General features: G+C 43.4%; 1 protein-coding gene across 4 annotated transcripts in view; it reads right to left on the bottom strand.

Moving 5' to 3' along the window:
• PRKCB (protein kinase C beta) overlaps positions 1–25,098 on the bottom strand; it is a 380,988-nt gene that overhangs the window by 337,380 nt on the left and 18,510 nt on the right. Inside the window, exon 1 of one of the 4 annotated variants that reach the window (XM_063797718.1) lies at positions 10,064–10,211. The exons of the other annotated variants lie outside the window; for them this stretch is intronic. The gene's annotated coding sequence lies outside the window, so the exon portion shown is untranslated. Of the gene's footprint in view, positions 1–10,063; positions 10,212–25,098 lie in introns of those variants that run through there. 4 annotated transcript variants of the gene reach the window in all.

The raw sequence follows: 25,098 nt of genomic DNA, 5'->3' as shown, positions 1-25,098 counted from the left end.
CTGAGATCATGCTTCTGCACTCCTGGCAACAGTGGGGCTCCGTCTCAAAAAAAAAAAAAAAAAAAAAAAAAAAAAAAAAAAAAAAAAAAGGATAGCTAAAGGACCAACAACAAAGGTTTATTCCCAGATTACTATGACATCTGTTTGCAGGAGATTCATGTCAAGGAGAAGGTGCCTGGAAAACCTCAAGGTTGAGTATTGCTGGACTTCATCCTAGGCTATGAAAACAGCCCAGACTTACTAAAGAAAACCACTTTCCCACTCCCATATCTCCTACTGCTTCAGTCCCCAGCTCTCAGCATTCTCTACTTCCTGTGTGCCCACAAAACATGAAAACCAGCTCTCAGCAGGAGCTACGCTGCACTCAACCACTACACTGCCTTTTTTTTTTTTGAGATGGAGTCTCATTCTGTCGCCCAGGCTGGAGTGCAGTGACACGCTCTCAGCTCACTGCAACCTCCGCGTCCCAAGTTCAAGTGATTCTCCTGCCTCAACCTCCTGAGTAGCTGGGATTACAGGCGCGTGCCACCACGCCCCACTGATTTTTTTGTATTTTTAGTAGAGACAGGGTTTCACCATGTTGGCCAGCCTGGTCTTGAACTCCTAACCTCAAGTAATCCACCCACCCCAGCCTCCCAAAGTGCTAGGATTACAGCATGAACCACCACCACACCCAGCCAACACTACACTGCGTCTTAAGGACACAGGCTGTGCACCCAGAATGACAAAGCCTCCTCTACACTCCCTGGCTGCAAGACCTGCAGAGAGCTGTTTACCTCCATTCCCCCATCTGTTAACTAGAGCTAATAACAGGGGTTATAGTCAATCCTCATTATTTGCAAATTCACCTCTTGCTAAAATTTATTTATAACCGCCAAATCCATACTCAAGGTTCTTTCATGATCACTCACGGACATGTACAGAGTGGCAAAATATTTGAGTCAGCCAACATGTGTTCCCAGCTGAGGATGAACAAAACCATGTTCTACCTTCAGGCTTCAGCTCTCATGCTGTAAACAAGCATTCTCTCTGTGGTATATTAGCAGCATGCTTTTTCCCATTTTTCTGCTTTTTGAGGGTGACGTTGCTGTAAAATGGTCCCATAGGGTAATGGTGAAGTGCTATCTGGTGTTCCTAAGTGCAAGGAGTCCGAGATGTGTCATGCGTGTGTTACATAAGCTTTGATCAGGCACGAGTTGGAGTGCTGTTGGCAGTGAGTTAGATGTTAATGAGTCAACAATATATATTAAGGTGTCTTTAAACAGAAACACACACAGAATAAGCTTACGGGTTGATCAGTGGATGAAAATGCTGTGACCAAAGGCTCACAGGAACCCAACTTTGTATTTCACCTAGGAACAATGGTTCAGTGTTTATTAATTCAGTGTTTGCAGTGACTTTACAGAACATAACTACTGTGAATGACAAGAAGTGACAGGCCGGGTGCGGTGGCTCACACCTGTAATTACAGCACTTTGGGAGGCCCAGGTGGGTGGATCACCTGAGGTCAGGAGTTCAAGACCAGCCTGGCCAACGTGGTGAAACCCCATCTCTACTAAAAATGCAAAAATTAGCCAGGAGTGGTGGTGCATGCCTGTAGTCCCAACTACTCGGGAGGCTGAGGCATGAGAATCACCTGACCCTGGGAGGCGGAGGTTGCAGTGAGCCGAGATCATGCCACTGCACTCCAGTGTGGATGACGGAGTGAGACTCTGTTTCGAAAAAAAGGAAAAAAAAAAAAAAAGAAGTGACTGCACCTCAGAGTACTGTCAGTCTTAAATAAGCTGATACCTCTAAGGCACTTAGGATACTGCTTTGACACATACTAAGTGTGATGTAGCCATTCTCCATTACCATTTACACAGATTTTTAGCTTAAAGACTGAAATGAAATCAATGAGAACATGGGGACTCACATAGAACAACTAACTTTCCCGAGTTGAGTGGCCCAGACAAATGCACGGAAAGAGAGTTTTGACAGTGCGGCATGCCATTGGTGATGAGCTCAGAGTGAATAAGTGGCTTCAGGTTGAGGCCGACTTTGGGGAACACCCATGGGCTTTACTTGCTCAGAATCTACTCTTGGGGAGTCTTATATGGGATTGTAGAGGGGTCAACAAGTCAGAGATGGTCGTGTGACTCAAGGCAGGACAATCAGAAGCTCCTTCCCCAGACTTAGCACCTTTTTAAGAAAAGATTATCTCTATTCTCTCTAAAATTTAGCATTTGTTTTTTAAGAGACAGGGTCTCCCTCTGCTGCCCAGGCTGGGGTGCAGTAGTGCCATCATAGCTCACTGCAGTCTTGAGCTCCTGGGCTTAAGTGATCCTTCTGCCTCAGCCTCCACATAGCTGGGACTACAGGCACTGTGCCTGGTTACTGTTTTTTTTTAAGGACAGGGTCTCACTATGTTACCCAGGCGGGAAATTTGCATCTTTTACAGAGTTATTCACCCCATCTCTGGTGTCCTGAAGGAAACAGTCATTAGTCCCTGCTTCCTAGATCCCTAGAATTTATTTGGTTTCAGGACTTTCTAAAGCCTAGTTCTTCATCTTTTCCTTCACATCTCTGTCCATCCCTCCCCCCCATATCCTTCTAACAAATTCATTTTTGCTTACATTAATCAGAGTTCATTTATGTTACTTGCAACCAAAGGATTCCAACTAAAGGATTTTCAAAGGATATGTTTCCTTCATCCACCCTTCCCTGTCACTTAGGTCTCAGAAAAAAAGAAAATTCCAGTGTTAACCACTTTCTCCAGCTGAACATTGTTTTGAGTTGGTATTTTGAAGGGACAGAGCAGAACAAATACATCAGTGAAGCACTCAGATGTCCTTAAATTAGTTCAACTCTTCTGGCCCAGATGAATTGCATTCCAGGGCTCCAAGAGATCTCACCAGTGAGATCACCAAACCACACTGCCTAGGATCCCAGAAGAATCCTGGAGAAAGAGAAACGCAGAGAGGTACGCAAATGTCATTTTTTTTTTCAAAAAGAAAAAGAAACCGTGGCTTCTGCAGACAAAAGAACCAGCATAAGGAGAGGGAGACATATCGGACTAACCCCATTTCCTTTTTAGTGTGTGTTTTGTTTTGTCCTTGGACAGTTGCTAATCTGGTGGACGGGGGAAGTGTGATGTGGAATATATCCCTGGAGTTTAACAAAGCATTCCTCAATGTTGCCTGCGATAGTCTTTTGGGAATGACGGAAAATATGCTGTCTTCTCAGAGTTTGGTGGATTAGTGACAAGTTAAACTTCCACAGCCACATGGTACTACTTAATACAGTTTGTCTTTGTGGCACTTACAAGTAAAATTACGTATATAATTGTTCCATATCTGGCTTCCCTGGTAGGCTGTGGGATCTGTGAGTGAGTGGTTGGCATCTGTCTTGGTCACCATTATATCCCACACCTCGCATTGTGCAGAGCACATAGACAGGGGTCCAAAAAATGACTGCATGCGTGTGTAAATGAGTTGATCAATCAATGAATGTATGTCAACCTTAAAGGGACCTCTAAAAGAGTGGCAAACATAAACGCCTATGGGGCCCGGCCAGTCACATAAAATGAGGCATATAGCATGACTAGGGGAGCCCATATCCACCCCAAAACGTCAGCTACTTCTCAGTTCTAGCCCTGGTGCCATGAAGGAATGCAGACTTGGGCTGTCAGTTACGACACTTTTTCAAAAGATACCTAATACTGGTATTTCGTTATGAAATATCCTACTTTTAAATATGGGTCATACATATATATATGATATACACACATATATGTGTGATATACATACATATATGTGTGTGATATACATACATATATATGTGTGATATACATACATATATATGTGTGATATACATACATATGTGTGTGATATACATACATATGTGTGTGATATACATACATATGTGTGTGATACACTATATAGATAGATATATATATATATATATATCTTTTTAGTTGAAGCAAAACATGTCTAGGAAGGGAAATTCAATCCTTGGACACCCGCTGGTAAGCTCTGCTAAAAAGGGTCCCTGGGTCTTCCTCCTCAGTCTTGTCTCATCCAGTATTTTTTTTATCATAAGACACAGAGAGGCTGGGCATGGTGGTTCATGCTTGTAATCCCAGCACTTTGGGAGACTGAGCTGGGAGGATTACTTGAGCTCAGGAGTTCAAGACCAGCCTGGGCAACATAGTGAGACCTCATCTCTACTAAAATTCAAAAAAATTAGCCAGGTGTGGTGGCACGTGCTTGTAGTCCCAACCACTTGTGGGGGCTGAGGCAGGAGGATCGCTTAAGCCCAGGAAGTCGAGGTTGCATTGAGTCCTGATCGTGCCACCACACTCCAGCCTGGGCAACAGAGCAAGACCCCGTCTCAAAAAAAAAAAAAGGACATAGAGAAAGGATCAAATGAGTTGAATTCAAAAACAACACATGGCTGAAAAGATGGGTGATCAGGCTGGAAGACAGATGTAGGACCTTAAACATAAGTAACAGAATGGATTTAACATGAGCAAGTATTAAGGTCCAGAAACCCAATTTACAAGTCCAGGAACACAAGTTAGATTAAGAGGTTTTCAGATTAAGTATTTGTGAATCACTTAAGGATTTCATTAGATGAAAAGCTCAGTGAGTCAGCAGTCTGAGAGGGCTGCCAAAATAGTTGATGATTTTAGGTTAATTGAAGTACATTATCTACATCAGTGATTACACATTGGTGGCCCACATTTTGTTTGGCCTGCAAGTTGGTTTTTAGTTTTTTAAAAATAATGAACTTACCAACACTTCAAAATTAGGAAAGCTCCCATAAATATACTCATTTCCTGCCTCTCTTGGGGCAAAACAAAAAAAAAAAAGAGAAGAATCTGGTGATGCTAGGCCTGTGTGGGTACACCAAAAAATAAGTATGTTTCAAAATATTACATACTTATTTGCATGCTTATAAAAACTCTTAAGGTTTCATTTACAGGCATTTCTTATATCTAGGATGTTTCACACATCTAAGACAGTTGCCTGGCCCCTGTAGGAATTTGAATTTGTAACCCCAAATCTGGAACATGAGATGTGATGGTTCATCTCTACTCAGTGATAGGCAGAATCTAGCTGACACGTTACATGGGATTTCAGAATTTGTGATTTATAAGGCACACAGAATAGGTGGAAATTTGTGGACAGGTGAAAGAACTTTTAGCTCATCCATAGAACAAAATCCTACGCTGCCGTTTTTTCAAATGTCTATCTCTTCTGACACGGAAAGACAGACATTGTTAATGAAATCAGAAAGTTGTACAACTGAATATTTAGCCTAATACTATTTTAGTAAATACATGCGTACGTGGGTGTAGGTGTGCATTTTTTATAAGCATAGACAAGCAATTTTCCCTTCCAACTTTGAAATTCAAGGGTTCTGTGAGATTTCCACATTCTTGACAGCCAAATATAAGATCGGGAAGTGACCGAGTGATTTACAGAGGCAGGAGGCAAGAATCTAGTATCATTAGAGGTAAATGTGCTAAAGGGTATTTTAAAAATAATAATTTTCATGAGACTGAGTAGGAGTGTATGTTTGAAAACCTTGAAAAGCAGGATGAATAGTGGGACCCAGAAGCAGATATACTGACAGTGGCTAATTCTAGCTGACATCTCTTAAGGTCTCAGCTCATGCCTGGCAGACTTTCCTGAAACTGCTCCTCTCGCCTGCAAGGGTGGAGCCCAGCTATATATAGCATCTTCCACGTCCCTATCCACTGGCTTCTGACTCAATGAAGGGCAATCAGATTATCCCAGAAGTTTGGAATTAGACTTAAGAAATGCTATCTGTCCCAGTTGGGAAGTAAGTGTGAAGTATGGCCAGAAAGCACATGGTTGACCCATTGCAAACACAGGCCAAGAAAGACCATCAACAGAAAAAGGAGAAAGTCAGACCTGCAGGAACCAAAGAAGAACCAGAAAACCCATGGTCCAAAAACAAAGAGAAGCTGAAATCGCATAGCTGCCTGCATTCCCGATAAGTCTTCCATTTTTCTTTTTTTCTTTTTTCTCTCTCTTTTTTTTTTTTTTTTTTGACAGAGTTTCACTCCATCGCCCAGGCTGGAGTGCAATGGCACGATTTCGGCTCACTGCAACCTCCACCTCCCAGGCTCAAGCAATTCTCCTGCCTCAGTCTCCTCCCAAGTAGCTGGGATTACAGACACCCACCACCACACTCAGCTAACTTTTTTTTCTTTTTTTTCTTTTTTTTTTTTTGTGTGTGTGTGTGTGTATGTGTTTTTAGTAGAGACGGGGTTTAGCCACATTGGCCAGCCTGGTCTTGGACTCCTGACCTCAAGTGATCCACCCACCTCGACCTCCCAAAATGCTGGGATTACAGGCATCCGCTACCACACCCAGCTAATTTTTTTTTATTTTTCATTTTATTTTTAGTAGAGTCGGGGTTTCACCATGTTGGTCAGGCTGGTCTTGAACTCCTAACCTCAGATGATCTGCCCGCCTCGACCTCCCAAAGTGCTGGGATTACAAGCATGAGCCACCACGCCGGGCCAAGTCTTCCGTTTTTCTAACCAGTTGCTCCTGAAGCCCAGCTGAAGTTCCTGCTCTTCAATCACATATGATAACCTCCAATAATAATAATAATAATAATAATGATGATGGTGATGGCAGCAGGAGCTCCTACTCAGAGATGCTCACCATCTGCTCAGCAATCAGTGCTTTCCATACACAAAATTTAGTTTTCCTGACAACCCTGTGAGGTAGTTCATATTTTTACACTTTGCTCTATTTTTGTAGGTGAAAAACTGAGGCACAAAGAGGTTAAGTAACTTCCCAAAAGTGACCCAACTAGGAAGTGGCAGAGCCAGAATCTGAACCCAAACAGGATACCTCCAGAGACCTTATATTTAACATTTATTTATTAATTTTTTCTTGTTTTTTAGATAAAGGGTCTTGCTCTGTCATCCAGGCTGGAGTGCAGTGGCACAATCATAGTTCACTGCAGCTTCCAACTCCTGAGCTCAAGCGATCCTCCCACCACAGCCCCCCGAGTAGGTAGGACTACAGGTGCACACGACCGCACCAGCTAATATTTTTAAAAAATTTTTGTAAAGACAAAGTCTTGCTATGTTGCCCAGACTGACATTTAACTATTAACTATTCCACTTCTTGGTCTAAGTTGGCCTAAGTGAATTTCCACAACTTGTGACTCCAACAGAGAGACATGGAGAAGCCACATGGACTCAGGGAAAAGCAGCCACCTGGAAGTGCTGTAACAGGAACCCTGCCAGTTCTTCCTGCTAAGTTGGCCAGCAAGAGACCATTTCTTGGAACTGGGGTGGCTGCTGGCACCAAGGCCTGCAGTCACAAGAAGAGCCGTGGCAAAGCCACTCAGGCCTTGATGTAGCATGTTCTTGACAATTATGTGTGTTGAGCACCCCCTGAGTGCCAGCCACCATTCTGGGAGCTGGAGAAGTAACAGAGAACAAGACAGGCAAGGACCCTGCTCTCCCAAAGCTTACATTCTAGAAGAGGAAGTCAAACTAATATTTTAAAGTTACAGATGCTATGAAAAGATTTAAAAAAAAAAAAAAACCTGTATAACTTTGGGAGGCTGAGAGGCTGAGTTGGGCAGATTGCCTGAGGTCTGGAGTTCGAAACCAGCCAGACCAACATGATGAAACCCTGTCTCTACTAAAAATACAAAAATTAGCCGGGCATGGTGGCACATGCCTGTAATCACAACTACTCGGGTGGCTGAAACCGGAGAATCGCCTGAACCCAGGAGGCACAGGTTGCAGTGAGCCGAGATTGTGCCCCTGCACTTCATCCTGGGCAACACAGTGAGATTCCGTCTCAAAAAAAAAGAAAAGATAAAAAAAACAAGGTGATGGGATTAGAGAATGCTGGAAGGGTAGTCAGGGAAGGCTCAAAGAGGTGATACTGGAGCTAAAATGAAAATGATGAGAAGGATCCGACTAATGCCATGATCCTGGGGAAGAGAGACAGAGGGGGACAGGGGCAGGAACGAGCTTAGAGAAGTCAAAGAAGAGAGAGAATGCAGAGTGCCTGGAGCACACATTCATTCCACGGTCTCTGCTGGGCAGGCAAATCCTTCACGGGCCAGGCATGTGGAGAGAAAGATGACTATGATTCAGCCCATTGGCTCATATAACTGACAGGCTGGTGAAGGAGCCAGCATGGCAGGCTGCACTTGACCACTCTTCATTCCTCCCTAGAGCCACACCCTTGCTATGTGACTCTCTCCATAAGAGATACAGCCCATCCCCCATGTCTTGAATCTGGGAAGGCTTGGGACTTGTTTAGGGCCCGTATGCAGAATGCAGTGGAAGAGATGGTGCAGCAGTTCCAAAGCTCATCCTGCAGTACCGTTGTGTTCTCAGACCCTTTGAACTGGGCCCATCTGCCCTGTGAACAAGCCCAAGTGGCCTGCTGGAAAAGGAGACCCACGGGGTCCAGGCCCCCTATTGCTCCAGCTAACACACATCTAAGTGCCAGATGTGCAAGTGAAGCCATCCTAGACCAATCAGGCCCCAGATAACCTGCTAGCTGACCAAAGACACACGAGCAAGCCCAGCCGAGATCAACAGCATTGCCCAGCTGATTTGTAGACTAGAGTGCAGTTTAGAGGTAGTTTGTTATAAAGAAGAAGCAAATTCATACACCAGGGTGGATGCCTGAGAAAGTGTGGGAACACAGTCAGAAACAGCCTGCTTTGTGGCTGTACCTGACAGCCCTGCCAGGGTCCTGATCAACCTACGTGCAGGTAGGTCCTGACGTGGCCCCAGGCTGATGCCCTGAAGCAGCTACCACTCTGGCATGCTACAAGAAAGTGAAGCACCTAATGGCTTCGTTTAAAAGTCCCAAGTGAGCAGTTAGAAGGAACCTCTGCTTTAGGATGTTGCCTCTGGAATCAAACAGACCTGACTTGAAGTCCCAATTCTGCCTCTTTCTAGCTAGGATAAGTTGTTTAGCCTCTCCAAGCCTCTGTTTCCTTATCTGACAATAGATTAAATAAGTAAAGTATCTTGAAGAGTACCTGGCACATACCACATGCTATATACATGTTTCCAGTTATTATACATGAACCAAAGAAAGGGACACCCCCCATTGTAATGAACATATCACTCATTGGTGATATCTGAAAGAATTTTATATGGAATGCAGATGACACTCATCACACCAAGCCATACTAGGAAGAAATTGTTCTTCTGATTCTTTTTTAATCTTCCTGATTTATCAAAGGAGAAAGTATCAGTTTGGTGCTTGTATGTTTTGAACACCATTCTAATATTTGCCAAACTCCTTTTTGGAACATAGAGAGATGATATTTCAAAATCAGATTCTTGTCTGCCAACAGTACCTAGCTAGAACTTCATAATATTGTTTAAATTACCCTTTTTATTTTTTTCAGATGGAGTCTCACTCTGTCGCCCAGGCTAGAGTGCAATGGCGCGATCTCGGCTCACCGCAACCTCCGCCTCCCAGGTTTAAGCGATTCTCCTGCTTCAGCCTCCCGAGTAGCTGGGATTACAGGCCTCTGCCAGCATGCCTGGCTAATTTTTGTATTTTTAGTAGAGATGGAGTGTCACCATGTTGGTCAGGCTGGTCTCAAACTCCTGACCCCAGGTGATCCGCCCACCTCAGCCTCCCAAAGTGCTGGGATTACAGGCGTGAGCCACTGCTTATAGTTATGAATTATTTGTGATGACACTGTTTTTCTATTTATAGGATGATAAAATTTCCTTCAAAATAAATGGGTTGAAATGAAAAAACAGACTATTTAAAGAAAAATATTATTTCTTGTTCTATATCTTTGGTAGAAAAAGATTTATTTAAAAGAAAAAAGGACAGACAGCACACAGACACAGAAAATATGATGTAAGTTAGAATGGAATATTAAGGAAGACTGAAATAAGAAAAAGACCGTGGATAAGATTGGGAGTTCGACCTGGCTCAAGCTCCAGCTTAGTCAAGTTACTGGCTATATGACTGTATTAGTCAGCTTTTGGTAGGTAAGTGCAATAATAAGCAACCCCAAAATTCTAGTGACTTACAATATTCGAAGTTTAGCTCTTACTCGTGCTACGTGTCACTGCAGTTGTCTGTGGCTCTGTGATTCTACTTCCTGTGTCTTTTCCATCCCAGGACGCAGCTGAGGCAACAGCCCTTTCTTGGTCTTGTGGCAGAGGTGGGAAGAACAATGGCTAAACCACACAATAGCTTCTCAAAGCCTCTGTTTAAATGTAGAGTAGATTGTGTCTGCTCACGTTCCATTGGCCAATGCTCCACATCAGTGGGAAGGAAAGTGTGTCCCTTCTGCAAGTAGACATGTATGTCACATAGCCATGTGTGAAATGTATAATCCTTGTATGAGGTGGGAGCAAATAATTGAGACAACAACACAATCCACCACAGGGACCCTGGGCAAGTCGCCTCACTTCTATTTCTGCATCTGTGAAATGGGTCAAGCTCAATACACAGGCATTCTCTCTCCCTTTCTTATTTTCTGAGATTCATTCAGGGAAGCTCAAACCAACATCAGAAAGTTCTTGGGAGACCAGCTGTACTGAAAAGTTTGATTCAAGATTGTAATCAGCCAAAAACAAACCCAAGTGGACCTGATGCTTCGTGTGAGATGGGTACCCTTGGCAGCCGGCCCCAGTCTCCATCCCCACAAGCCATTCATGTCACCACTTTATAAAAATCTTATTAGACAAACTCTTACCAGTTCTGAAACTAAAGAGAAAATGGAGGGGAAATGGTTCTATTAATTGATATCAAGACATTAATGTGGTGATTAAGAGCATGCGTTTTGTTATTTAAATCATGGCTCTGCCATTTACTTGTTACATCACCTTGAGCAAGTCAAATAACTGAGCCTCAGGTTATTTATCCATAAAATGCAGACAATCAATTATGTAACTGATAGGTCATTGTGAAAATCAAATAAGATAATTAATGTGTATAACTTATCATCTGCCTGCCCCAAATAAATGCTCAATAAATAGAAATTCTTACTAATGCCAGTACATGTCCCAGAGAATAAAAGTTCAAGTATTTCAAATTGACATTTGGCACTCAGAATAGGGAAGTCCTTGCTTGTGCCAGCTGTCTAAGCCTGAGTTTTATTTTTTGCTTCCCATTCTGCAAAACGGGTCAGTGCACTGCTCCCTGGAAATCCCACAGGGATGGCCTGACCTTGCCTCTATCTGTAAAGGATTTTCAATATTTTTTGCAGAACCTGAAGAAATATAAAGTGCAGGGGCCATTTCTGAAAGTGATAAATGGATGTGGACCATGGCTACATTGGTTTTTTCAGCCTTCAGTTCACAAGGATAGGTCAGCAAAAGGCTGAGGTCAGTGTATAAGGAGATCTTCAGAAAACAAATCCGTAGGGGAAGATCTACATCTACCATTCTTTGGAGCCAGATCTCCTGTTTTATGTGTGATGGATGCTTTTAGCAACCAAGTTTATTCCAACTCCCAGCTGCAGGACTTGTCGCCAATTACTTGGAAAGAGATGAATAATTAAAGACTTCTCTCTAGAGGGACCAAGCAGAAGTGTTTGGCTAACAGGGAAAAGTTAGCAATAATAATCTCCCTGTGGCTCACAGCAGTTTGGTCTACTTCTAAGTCTGCTCAGAGATTCAAAGTCTACCCAAGATTGCACAAGTTGTGACCCTGAGCCTCAGTCTTCACATCCTTAAAGTGGGAATAATGAACTGTTTGGAAACACTTTGTTAGGCTTCAAGAGCTAAACCAATAATAAGGGAGTCTGTCATTCCCTTATGGCACTAAAGTGACACAGGACCCAGGACTTGATGAAAATAGACAACACAAACACAAACAACGAGCAAAGGATCAGTGTCTAGTAGATTGAAATAAAAATTATTACAAATCAATATGAAATTATAAAAAAGTGGGGAGGGAGACATTCATAGAAGATGAAATACAATTGTCCAATAAATATGTAAAAAGATGTTCAGTCTCACTAGTAAGAAGAGGTGGCTGGGAGTAGCAACTCACGCCTGTAATCCCAGCACTTTGGGAGGCCAAGGCCGGTGGATCACCTGAGGTCAGGAGTTCAAGACCCACCTGGCCAACATGGCGAAACCCCGTCTCTACTAAAAATACAAAAAAAATCAGCCAGGTGAGGTGGCAGTAATCCCAGCTACTAAGGAGGCTAAGGCAGGAGAATCGCTTGAACCTGGGAGGCGGAGGTTGCAGTGAGCTGAGATCATGCCACGGCATTCCAGCCTGGGCGACAGAGTGAGACTCAGAAAGTAAGAAAGGAAAGAAAGGAAAGGAAATGAAGAAAGAAAGAAAGAGAGAGAGAGAGAGAAGGAAGGAAGGAAGGAAGGAAGGAAGGAAGGAAGGAAGGAAGGAAGGGAGGGAAGGAAGGGAAGGAAGGGAAGGAAGGGAAGGAAGAAAGGAAGGGGAAGGGAAGGGAAGGGAAGAGAAGAGAAGAGAAGAGAAGAGAAGAGAAGAGAAGAGAAGGGGACAGGAAAGGATCATTAAAATTAAATGCCATTTTTCTCCCATCAGATTGGCAAAAGTGTTAAGGCCTGATAATATCATGGTCTGGGAAAGATGCAGTGAGACGGAAACACACACTGCTGGTGGGAGTATACAGTGGTCCAGCTATTCTGGAGAACATTTGGCAAAACCTATTAAAAGCTGAATCGTGTATACCCCAGGGCTAAGCCGTTATACTTCCGAGGAACACGAGAAACACTTGCATATTGATGAGATGTGTAGAAAGATGTTCATTGCCATGCTGTTTGTAATAGACACAACCCCTCCAAAAAAGAATCTAAATGTTCATCAACAGGGAAGTGGCCATATGCATGGGAGAAAGTTCAGACTTTGGAATGCTACAGAGTTCTATAAGAGAAGCCAAATTTACAAACAATAGGCTTCTGGGGAAGGTAGAGGGGACTAAATTGAGATGTCAAAAGAATTAAAAGGTCTTCAATCTTATCTATGTTGTGTAATTTATCCTGATGAGATTGTACTTATGCATTTCTTATGAACTTAAATTTTTTAACACAGCAGGACAATGTCACTATATCATCTATGCTGGGTCACAAAATCTAGCTGACTCCAGAATCAGCAGAAGATATGCGTATGGGGATAAACATGGCCATAATGATTACCCCATGACTGAGGTTTCTACCTCCCCTGATGTTTTCTCTTTACTCTCAGAAAGAAACAGTCAACCAAGGCACACCTGGCTTTTGCTAGTCTAGTAACCTAGAGACCTAAAGGATTAATCCCTTCCCAGGGGCGATAATTAACATTTTCTAATGCAGGCAATTTACAATCAATGAAGTTAACAACTGCTGTTCTTATCCTACTTACACTTAGGTGTGAAAAGACAGGAAGTACTTGAAGGGTGGGGTAGACTCAAAGGATAGAATCCCACAGGATCCCATAGAGCCCGGGGGCAATTTTTGACCAGGAAGGGGTTCTGAACTCCAGAAGAGGAGGATGGAGAGTGGAAACACAAAGACTAAAAGGCAGGCTCTAGCATGACATCCAGAGAGAGGCCCCCCTCTTCTGGGCTTAAGCCTACTCTCCCAGAACCTTCACTCAGCTCCTTGCATCCCAAAGGGCCGAGTCTAGGCTAAGCATAAAGGATCCAATCTATGCAATGGAGGGAAGTAAGTGTCCAACACAGAGGCACCTGATGAAATACAGCGACCAGCCCAAGAAGAGCCCCTTGGGGCTCTGTTTCTTACATTAGGAAATCTCAATTTCAGCCTGCACAACATGGCAAAACCCCGTTTCTACAAAGATAGATATATATTTCTATATAAAAATTTAAATATACATACACACACACACACACACACACACACACACACATATATATATATATGCCGGGCATTGTTGTACATGCCTGTAGTTCCAGCTGCCCTGGAGGCTGAGGTGGGAGGATCACCTGAGCCCAGGAGGTCAGGGTTGCAGTGAGGTGTGATTGTGCTACTGTACCTCAGTCTGAGTGACAGAATGAGATCCTGTCCAAAAAACAAACAAACAAACAAAAAACCACACACACACACACAAACAAAACAGAAAATAAATCTTGATTTCTATTTCTTCCTCGTTCAATCTTGTGAGGTTGTGTGCAAAGGAAATTTACCCATTTCCTCTAGATTTTCTAACTTGTGTGCATAGAGGTGTTCATAGTCATCCCTGAGGATCTCCTGTGTTTCTGCGGGATCAGTCATAATGTCAGCTTGGTCATTTCTGATTGTGCTTATTTGGATTGTGTCCTTTGCAGCAACATGGATGCAGCTGGAGGCCATTATCCTAAGCAAATTAATGCAGAAACAGAAAACCAAATACCACATGTTCTCACTTCGAAGTGGGAACTAAACATTGGGTACACAGGGACATAAAGATGGAAACAACAGACACTAGGGACCCCAAGAGGGAGAGGGCATAGGGGAAGGGGGTCAAAAAACTACCTATCAGATGCTAGGTTCACTATATGAGTGGCGCGACCAATAGAAACCCTAACCTTAGCATCACGCTCCATAACCACGTAATGAAACTGCACATGTACTCCCTTAATCTAAAATAATTTTTTTAAAAAAAGAAATCTCAAGAGGCCCTGGTCGTGAGAAGCACCCAGCCTCCACTCAGGGATGGAGGGATACAGAAGCAAACTCCACCTTCCGTTTCCTGTTTGATTACAGCAACTCCCAATGCAGGTTTCTGCTATAAGAAGTAGATACAGGTTTTTTCTTTTCCATCACTTATCATAATCTAGAACGACCTCTTATTTTGTTTGTTTGTAATCTTGTTTATTATCTGTAGGTTACATGAGGAGCAAGGGCTATCTTGCCTATTGCTGTATCCCCAGTATACAGTAGGAGCTCAATAAATTTTTCTTTTCAAGATGAGTTCTCACTATACTGCCCTGGCTGGTCTCAAGATCCCGGGCTCAAGTGATCCTCCCGTCTCAGCTTCCCAAAAGACTGGGATTGCAGGCGTGAGCCACTGTGCCCAGCAATAAATATCTTTTCTTAATCTCAAAGGTGAGGATACTTCTAGCAATACAGCAAGAAGCCTGAAACACAGTACCTGAGGGTGGGAGAGCTCACTGAGCAGAGATGGTGTTTAGGAAAGAAGTAGAAATGCCTCTACTTCGGAAGGGACCATTTCTGTTCCTAAAATAAATAAAATCATATGATTTTCCTAGGACTATTTTTTGTGGCTCTATGGGTTAAGAGTCAGAACCTTCATGTTAGTCGCCCTACAAAGGAACAAGGGAGATCCTTATTACTAAGTTTTGAAGTTTGACCTCAGCTTAGCTAAGATTTCACTCTGTACCCATTACTGACGGGCTGGTACAAAAATAAGAGCAGTAACTTCCTCTTTTATTTAAACAAAGAGAGAGAGAGAAATAACGTACTGAACTCTGAACTTCCTCTCTTTTAACCACAACTTACTACTGACTTTTACTTTGGTAAAAAGATTACCAAATCAGGCACATTCTTGGTGCTGATGGATAGTTTCTATCCAAAACTCTGCCTGGAACATTGTCTACTAATACCAATTTTAATATAGGAGCCAGTCCAGGAACCCTGATTGGAAGCGGACAAGACTGACTCCAGGCTGCCATAAAACTGCCCAGCTCAGCTTTGGGGCTGCTACAGTTACATTTACAGGATAGACACTTTCCATACGAAAATGAAACTGCATGCAAAATGCAATTCTATTTCGAGGCACAAATCCACAGCTAGATAGGGCAGAGGAGCTGGGACATTGGGTGCAGCAGCCTAAGTTTGGCCCCAAGCTCTGCCACTTAAGAGCTCTGTGACATTGTATTACAGGAAAGGAGTCCTGATCCAGACCCCAAGAAAGGGTTCTTGGATCTTGCACAAGAAAGAATTCAGGGTGAGTCCGCAGTGCAAAGCAAAAGCAAGTTTATTAAGAAAGTAAAGTGGTGAAAGAACAGCTACTCCATAGACAGAGTAGAGGGTTCCTAAAAGTAAGAGAAGGAGCACGTCCACCCTAGGTAAAATATTCGTGTGTGTGTGTGTGTGTGTGTGTGTGTATATATGTGTATATATATACACATACATTTGTATGTATATATACACATATATATGTATGTGTATATATACATATATACATACATGCGTATGTATATATACATATGTATATATACATACATATGTATGTATATACATATATATGTATGTGTATATATATACACACACATGCATATATATGATTATATGATCACATATGTTATATATTATATAATCAGATATATAAATCATATATATATGATTTTAAAAATCATGGAGAGATGTGTTCTGCTACAAGGGTTTGTGATAAAGGATTAATTTTCTTAATTACTCTATTTTGCAAGAATCAATATTATTATCCTTAAAGCAAAATTAGGAATGCCTTTGTTCTCAAGATATCGGGATAGCTGGACACTGCCAAGCCTGGCTCTGTTTAGTAAACATTATCAATCTGTTCCCTTAACTGTAGACATCTAGAGGCTAGGAATACCTTTCTTTCTGGGAATGCAGCCCAGCAAGTCCCGGTCTTATTTTCGTAGCCCTTACTCAAGATGGAGTCACTCTGGCTCAAGTGCCTCTGACAACTGGGGAAATGACTTCACCTCTCTGGGCGTTAGTTTTCCCATGTGTTAGACAGAAAAGAGTCTCGTTTCTGTTATGGGCAAGCAAGCTTCAGCTAGACCCAGCCTTTCCATAGGTAACAAGTAAAAACTCTCAACGAGAAAAAAATTTTTTCCTGAAATTACTGGAAAGTGAACAAAAGAAAGCAGATTCTGCAGAGAGGTTGAAGCTTGGAAGAAGGGAATGGTCATTTTACAGCTTTTCCCCTGAACGCAAGCTGGCGTCAGCTAAAACTTCTACATGAAGCCTCAAGTCTTTCTGGTGTACAGAACCAGAGGACAGGTTTCAGGTCACTCACGGCTTCTGCAAAGTGAGGAAGGAATTCCATAATAGAGACAGCCAAGAGAGAGGAGCCCCAAATTCTGTGTCTAAACCCCACCCAAATGTCTGGCTGACTCTTGAACCATGCATGCATGGGGCAGTCCCAAAGAAGACTCAAGGATAAAATAAAAAACAGAACTGACATCTGAGCTGGTGTCCCAGAGACAGTCTACTGTCCAACCAAGTCAATGGCCTACTAAAACAAAAACATCAATGCTTTTCAGAGAAATACGAATGAATCCAGAGTCTCCACAGCACAACACTTACAGTGTCCAGGATACAATCCAAAATTACCCGACATACAAAAAACCAGGAAGATGAGACACAATCTCAAGAGAAGCTAATCAACCAGGAAAAAAGGGGGAGGAGCAATGATTCAGAGTAGGTTGAGGCAATAACCTCAAATTGTGTGAGATACCATGCATTCTACTGGAAAGAACAGAAAACCCATCTTAAGACGTTTTAAGCAGTAAGAGAATTATCTAACGAAACAAAATTTCAAGAGATAGAGCTATATCAAGATTAGTGAATTCAGGGGCTCAAGGACATTGTGAAGGAGACAGATCCTCTCCCTCTTTTTACACTGCCATTTACAGCTTGCCAACCTTGTCCCTCATGGTCAAAACATAGCTGCCACAGCTCCAAGCACCACATGCAAATGTGACATGAAATACTTAAACACAAATCCTTTGTCCTATGTCCCCTTCCTTCCTGCTTTGCCCTGTGAGTATGTGATTCTGGGAGCTATCACAGCCTTCCTGGGACCAAGAAGGGAGACACTGATCACACTTTGAGGATGGCAGAGCAAATAACTGAGAGGCGCTTGATGACAGTGTTAAGTCTTTGATTAAACCAACCCTGGAACCACCAGCCTCCTTGTTAGGCTCGCCAGATATTCTGTTTTTAAGAACCAAAGCAGGTCAGGCATGGTGGCTCATGCCTGTAATCCCAGCACTTTAGGAGGTGGAGGTGTGAGGATTGCTTGAGCCCAAATTCAAGACCAGCCTGGGAAACACAGTGAGACCCTGTTTCTATAAAAAATGAAATAATTAGCTAGGAATGGTGGCACATGCCTGTAGTCCCAGCTACCTGGGAGGCTGAAGTGGGAGGTTTGCTTGAGCCTGGGAGGTTGAGGCTGCAGTGAGCTGTGTTTGTGCCACTGCACTCCAGCCTGGGTGACAGAGCAAGACCTTGTCTCAAAAAAAAAAAAAAAAAGAACCAATGCATCCTATCTGAAACAACCTCCAGAATTGGAGAGCTAGTAACACTTGCTATAAATAGAAGGTGAGTATGAAGAACACAATGAAAATTTAAATTATTAAATTCTAGCAGGTACATAGCTCTGAGTCTGAGATTGCTTCATTCTTTTAGCTTAAAAGGGAGATTTGCATGCATTAGAAAGATGTTTAGGACATGACAGCACCAAACTAAGACACTCTCCTTAACCTGAAGAATTAAAAGAAAAAAAAATTTTTTTCTTTTTTGTACTGAGTCTCATTCTGTTGCCTAGGCTGGAGTACAGTAGCGCGATCTTGGCTCACTGCAACCTCTGACTCCGGGTCCAAGCAATTCTCCTGCCTCAGCCTCCCGAGTAGCTGGGAGTACAGGCACACACCACCATGCCCGGTTTTTTTGTTTTGATTTGTTTTGTTTTGTTTCTTTTTTTTTTTAAGTAGAGATGGGGTTTCACCATGTTCACCAGGCTGGTCTCGAATTCCTGACCTCAAGTGATCCACCCACCTTGGCCTCTCAAAGTGCTGGGATTACAGGTGTGAGCCACCACACGCGGCCTACAAGAGAATTTCTTTTAAAACTACGTAGTTCCATGTTGTTGAATACCTTACATCATTAAAAATCTTTGAGTGCCACCAGTAACATACTTCAGATATTTTAAAAATGCACCCCTGTATTAACAACTCCCAAACATTTACCTCTATCCCTGACTTCTCATGACTCCCAGTTGCCTTTGGGCACCTACACCCGGATATAGCACAGGCACCTCATCCTCAACATACCCAATGCATAATTCTCTATCATCTCCCCCAAGCTTTCTCTTCTTCTTGTATTCTCTGCTGCTATTCATGATATTTCTATGTATCAAGCACCCAAACCCGGACTCCTTCAATAGGTGACAACATTCATAGTACTTTTTTTTGGTACCAAGTGCCAGGGTGCCACTGCATCTTACACAAGCACTAACATATTTGATCCTGACAACTCTTATTAGGTAGGTCCTATTATCATTCACCCCTTTTTCAAAATGAAGAAGCTAAGGATAAGAAATTTGCCTGGGGTCATGAGATTTGAATGCAGGTCTGTCTAATTCCTCTTTTTTTCTGCTTCACAAAGAAAATAGAAACCACCAAGCAAGATTTCTCAACTGGCCTCAAAACTTCATCTATTTCCCACCCATTTTCCCATCACTTCTCATTTTCACCTGTGCTCTCCCCTCCATGAGTCCTTCCCTTCCTTGACAACTCTCTCGCTCTCTCTCTTTCTCTCTCTCTCTCCCTTTCTCTCTCTCTCTCTCCTAATGCTGTCAACCTCACCCCCTTGAGAAGTGCCATGCTCCCTTTGGGAACCTGGAGGTCTTTCTCTCCTGCTTTTAAAGTTTCCTGCCTTTTCTCTGCCTCCTCCAAATTTTCTATTCTTCAAGCTAAACATCCCCGGGTACTTCAACTACTTCTTCCTGCCAAGCGTCTTCTCTCTCTTGCTTCTCCCCGCACCACACTGACATTCTTCCTCTCTCTTTCACTGCTTCCTCTGCCTCAAAACCCAACTGAGAACTCAGGCTCCTCTGTGTAGCCTCCCCAGGACCCTGGGAGGTGAGCTGCTCCTGGCATTTCTCCCCCCTCTCCACCATTACAGCACACATCACACTGAGTTATCAATGTGTGATTTATGAGTCTGGCCTACAAGTTTAGGGGCTGCTTGAGGACAGAAAGCAGCTTCCCCCTGCCCATCACAGGGCGGCTGACTATGCCAGCCAGACCACGCTGTGCTATCACTCCTTTTACACTACTCTCTTCTGAGTGGACTTTGGAAAAGATACAAAGGAGTGATCTCACACTTTCCAAATCAGACCCCACAACTTGATATGCCACCTTCTGTGCCCTGGCCAAAGACTGACCAGGGATACTGGTGGAGTAGCTGAACCTGGACCTTCAAGCCTCGGAGTCAGACCACCTGGGTTTGTTGCCCTCTTCAACTACTTAGCTTAGAGACCAGTGGCAAGTTAATTAATGTCTCCTGGGATTTGTTTGTTTAGAGAGAGGGTCTCACTCTGTCACCCAGACTGGAGTGCAGTGGTGCCATCAAAGCTCACTACAGCCTCAACCCTCCCAGGCTCAAGGGATCCTCCCACCTCAGCCTCCTAAGTAGCTGTGAATATAAGCACGAGCCACCACACCTAGCTCATTTTTTTTTTTATTCTTTGCAGAGATGGGGTTTCACTATGTTTCCCAGGCTGGAAGCTATTTAATATCTCTAAGCCTCAGTCACTTCATGAAGTTAATAATGAGACCAACCTCCTAGGGTGCTGTGGACATTCAATGAGATCATGTGTGTGAAGCATCCAGCTCAGTGCCTCAATAAATTAGTGCAGCTCTTCAGGGAAGTATTATTCCATGAAAGTGCCTGCTGTATGTAACCCTCTTCCTTCCAAGTGACTCAACAGCTTGCATAGTTCTCAGCCTGTCCTCCCAGCCTGGTAACTTAGGCATGAAGAAATCAGCCTACTGTGATCACGTGGCCAATGAAAGTCCTCAAACTAGATGCCACTTTCTGAATTCCTTATTCAAGGCTATGGCTAAAAAAATCTACACATGTGCAAACTTCCCCACTGGGAAAAAAAAAACAGTTTGATGGAAGTATTCCTCCCACTAGAGAATTTCCCCTTCCTGTCAAATGTTGCCAGTTTCATTCATTGCTGTGGCAGGCACACTTTCCTGGCCATGAGAGATGGGCCTTATCACCATCCTGTATACCAGATCCTTCCTGGTTGCCATTCTGCCACACTCTTACGGTGCCTTCCTCACCATGGTGCTCCTCTGTGACCCCCGGAGCCCTTCACCTTGGTGGCTGGGAACAGACAGTCTGACTCGAATGGACCTGAATTCAATCTACGCTCTGCAGTTACTTAATTAAGCAAATGTTTTATCTTCTCTAAGCTTGCTTTCTTATCTACAAAAGGGATAAGAATAGCAGCAAATCTTAGTGGAAGGTAAAGATTCAAAGGGATAAAGTTTGTGAAAATGCCCAGCTCATTGCAAACACTGAAATATTAGCTGCCTTCATCATCATCATCATCATCCTCATCATCAACATCATTGTCACCATCAATTCTGAAGTTACACAATCCTAAAACCAAGTCTATTTTTGAATCCTAACTGTAACTTTGGAAAAATTTCTCAATTCTTTGTGCTGTTTTCTCAGCATAAAATGGCAACAATAACAGCAGCAGCCACACAGGGCTGTTGTGAGGATTAAATAAGTTAATACATGTAAAGTACTTAGAACAGTGCCAGTCACCGAGTGAGTACTCAATAAATGTCAGCTCAAGTTAATGGCATTTGAAATCTTTGAAGACATCCAGGAAATGGAAAATTCCCTTGGCCTCTCTGTCCAATGAATAGAGATCCTTCTAGGGACTGCAGACGCACGTGCGCGCGCACACACACACACACACACACACACTCTCTCTCTCTCTCTCTCACATCCTCAAGCAGGGAGGGACAAGCCTAGCCCGGATTTCATTTTTTTCTTGGACTTGACTTTTCGTCCCATCTGGAGTGCCCTGGCCCCCCTATGGCCCTTGGGCCCCAAATCAGAGACGGCCAGAAGGGAAACACAGAGAGGCCAGCTGTCATGTGGGCCCCCACCTATCAGGGACACCAGAGAACATAAACACACGCTGAATCCCAGCCCTTGAAAGTCTCGGCTGGAGGCAACCCTCAGCAAAGTCCCACCATGGGGATCTGACCCACCTCCGTGCTGGCATACTGTTCCCACATCTTCTGGCGGCTCTCTGCAGCCCCTAAACACCTCCTCCTCCCTCCCTCTGTGCTGATTCTGCTCATAAAACACTTCTTTCTCAACCCACATTATCCCCCAGGATAAGCAGCTCCTTCTCTCTGCAGGAGAGGGACAGTTCTCCGCCAGCATTCGACACAGCTCTCTGACACTTCACCCGAGTGACAGGTCAGGCCAGGCAGTTCCGCCAAAACCAATCATTCCATTTCTAAAAACCTCTTATACCATACTTAAAATTCTATTTGGAAAAATAACTTTTGTCTGTGATATGTTAAAGCTCAAAGATGATAATAAAAATTATCTTGGGACATGGTGATGGGGTAAGAATAAAACTTCTAATTATAAAGAATTCAAAGCACTACATTTATATCATCTCTAAAGATTAAAAAAAAAGCCTCAACAGTCCATGGGCCAAGTTCATGAGCCCCCAGAGCCTCTTCTCTATATATTTCACAGTGATATTCGAACTACATTGACAGTTACCTGCAGTAAGAGACACATTTTACATTTTGACCCAGTTCGCTCATGGCTATATATGTTTATATCAAATAAAAATTGTATGAGGCCAGGAGTAGTGGCTCATGCCTATAATCCCAGTACTTTGGGAAGCCAAGGTAGGAGGACTGTTTGAGCTCAGGAGTTTGAGACCAGCCCGAGCAACATAGGGAGACCCTATCTCTACAAAAAGTTTTAGAAATTAGCCAGGCATGATGGCATGTGCCTCAAGTCCCAGCTACTCATGAGAATGAGGTGGGAGGATCTCTTGGGCCTGGGAGGTTGAGGATACAGTCAGCTATGATTGTACCACTGCACTCCAGCCTGTGCGACAGACAAAGACCCTGTCTCAAAAAGAAAAAAGTTTCGTGAAACAATATCTACCCTTCCTGAGAGTGATGCACAGTGATATTTTCTGTTCTGCTTTCTTCATGGTGTTCTTGACCTATTATATTGACTTCATGAACTTCTAATGAGTGATGACCCACAGTTTAAAAAACATACATAGAAGAATTCAAGAAAACTTTCCAGAGTGGGGCTGCAATCTGATACAGGGGTTAAGGGCAACAGGACATTGAAGTCATGCAGTCTGGGCTTGAAATACAAGTTGGAATCTCCTGTGACTCAGGAGTGTGTAGCATAACAGAAGTAATGTGAGGTATAAAGTATCATTGGTTGGATATGAATCCCAGCTCTCCTCTCTGGTAGCTGGATGACCCAGGACAAGCTATTCCCATGTCATTCCCTAGGCCTAGTCAGATTAGGACTCTCTGTCCATGATATTCCAGTGCCAGCAAGTACAGTCTATGAATCTGGATAGTAACTAAATCAGTACTGTGAATGAACCAAGGTATAGTTTGAAATGAACCTCTAAGAAAGACATAGAAGCACGTAGTGAACCCCAGAAGGCATTCCCCCAAATGCAGCCCCCTCAAAACCATCTATAGGGACAAGGCACTCATTCCCCCAGCTGCTGGGAAAACCAATTGCTCACAGCTGTGTCCTCCCTGGGACTCCTCCCCTGAAGAAGGGAGCTGCTTTGCCCAAGGTAATGCTGCCTTCCAAAGAGCAGCCCACAATCAATGCCCACTTGATGCATTGGCTTGTCCCAGTTCTGAAGGGCCGTCTCAGCTCCAGCCATGGAATTGGCTTTGGCCTCTATTACAACTATTGCACCACAGTTCAACTACCTCTTCCCTGCTTCCCTCTATCCCTTATAGATGTTGTTCCCAAGAGCTACATCCCCAATAAACCACCTGCATACAAATCTTCATCTTTTAAGACAATTTATCAATGATGCTAGCCAGAGTTGCAGAAGAATTAAATAAAGATGAGGTCTTTAGGACATTTTTACAAGGGCACATTTAAGAACTTATATTTTTTTCTATAACTAACATTTAATAAGCAATCACATTATTTTTGTTTTCATTTTTGTTTTTTGTTTGTTTGGTTTTTGTTGTTGTTTGCCTGTCTCATTTAATCCACATAGAACTCTGGGAGGTAGGCTCTGTGCCATTATCTTCATTTCACAGACAAAGAAACTGAAGATTAAAGAGAAAGATGCCTAAGACCCCACATGTGATTGGGGAGGAACTGAGGCCTGAACCCATGCTCTTGACCAGTAAGTCATCAGACCTCATCCGCACTCCATCACAGCTCTGTGATCACACTGACCACACTGTGTTGCAAGAACTCACTCACACGCCTCTCTCTCTCTCTCTCTCTCTCTCCTGCCACCCCCTCCCCCCCGGCTCTCTTTATTCTCTCCCTCCTCAAGTACAGGGGCTTTGTCTTCCTTTCTCTGAATCTCAAGCTTTTAGGCAGTGCCAAGTGGTAGTAACGGTAGTATTTGATGGCAGTATTCAGTAGTCATGGTGGTAGTATTCAGTGTTGCGTGTGCACTAAGTCCTGGCCGTATCCTTTGCATACAGCATCTCATCTGGCCCTACCATTTCCCTAGGAGGTAGGTAGTATTATTATCAGGTGTAAATGTTGAGCACTCATTTGGGGCCTGCCTTTGATCAAGTTCATTTTCAGAAATGCACACTAGACTGGAGTATGTTTTTAGACAGCCAAGCAATTGCGAGGACCACACTGAAATTAGTGTGGTGGGTTCCAAAAATATCACAAATTATTTGCAGCTTCTCCCATCAAGAGGAGGCATCTCTATTCTCTTCTCTATTTCCTCCTTTACTTCTGGGGTGGGCTTGTGATTTGCTCTGACCAGGGAATATGGCAGAAGTGATGTTATGCATGTTCTGAGCCTTGGCTTCAAGAAGCCCTGCAGCCCTTGCTCATGCCCAGAGAATGCACCCATCAGCATATGACCATGCTCAGGATAGCCCACTGGAAGATGAAAGACCTGAAGAGAGGCCCCAGTTGTCCTAGACATCCCTGCTGAGGCCCCAGGAAGGTAAATGAGCCCAGCCAAGAACAGCCAATCCCTGCCCAGATCAGACAGACCACCCAGCTGAGCCCAGCCCAAATTACTGACCCACAGAAACTAAAACTAAATAAAAGAGTGGCTACTTTAAGCCACTAAGCCTTGAGGTTATGTGCTATCCAGCAGTAGATAA

The sequence above is a fragment of the Pan troglodytes genome, chromosome 18 (genome assembly GCF_028858775.2).
Source record: "Pan troglodytes isolate AG18354 chromosome 18, NHGRI_mPanTro3-v2.0_pri, whole genome shotgun sequence".
NCBI classification, from domain to species: Eukaryota; Metazoa; Chordata; class Mammalia; order Primates; family Hominidae; genus Pan; species Pan troglodytes.
The sequence above is the reverse complement of the archived record's forward strand: the minus strand, read 5'-3'. Positions and strand labels throughout refer to the sequence as shown.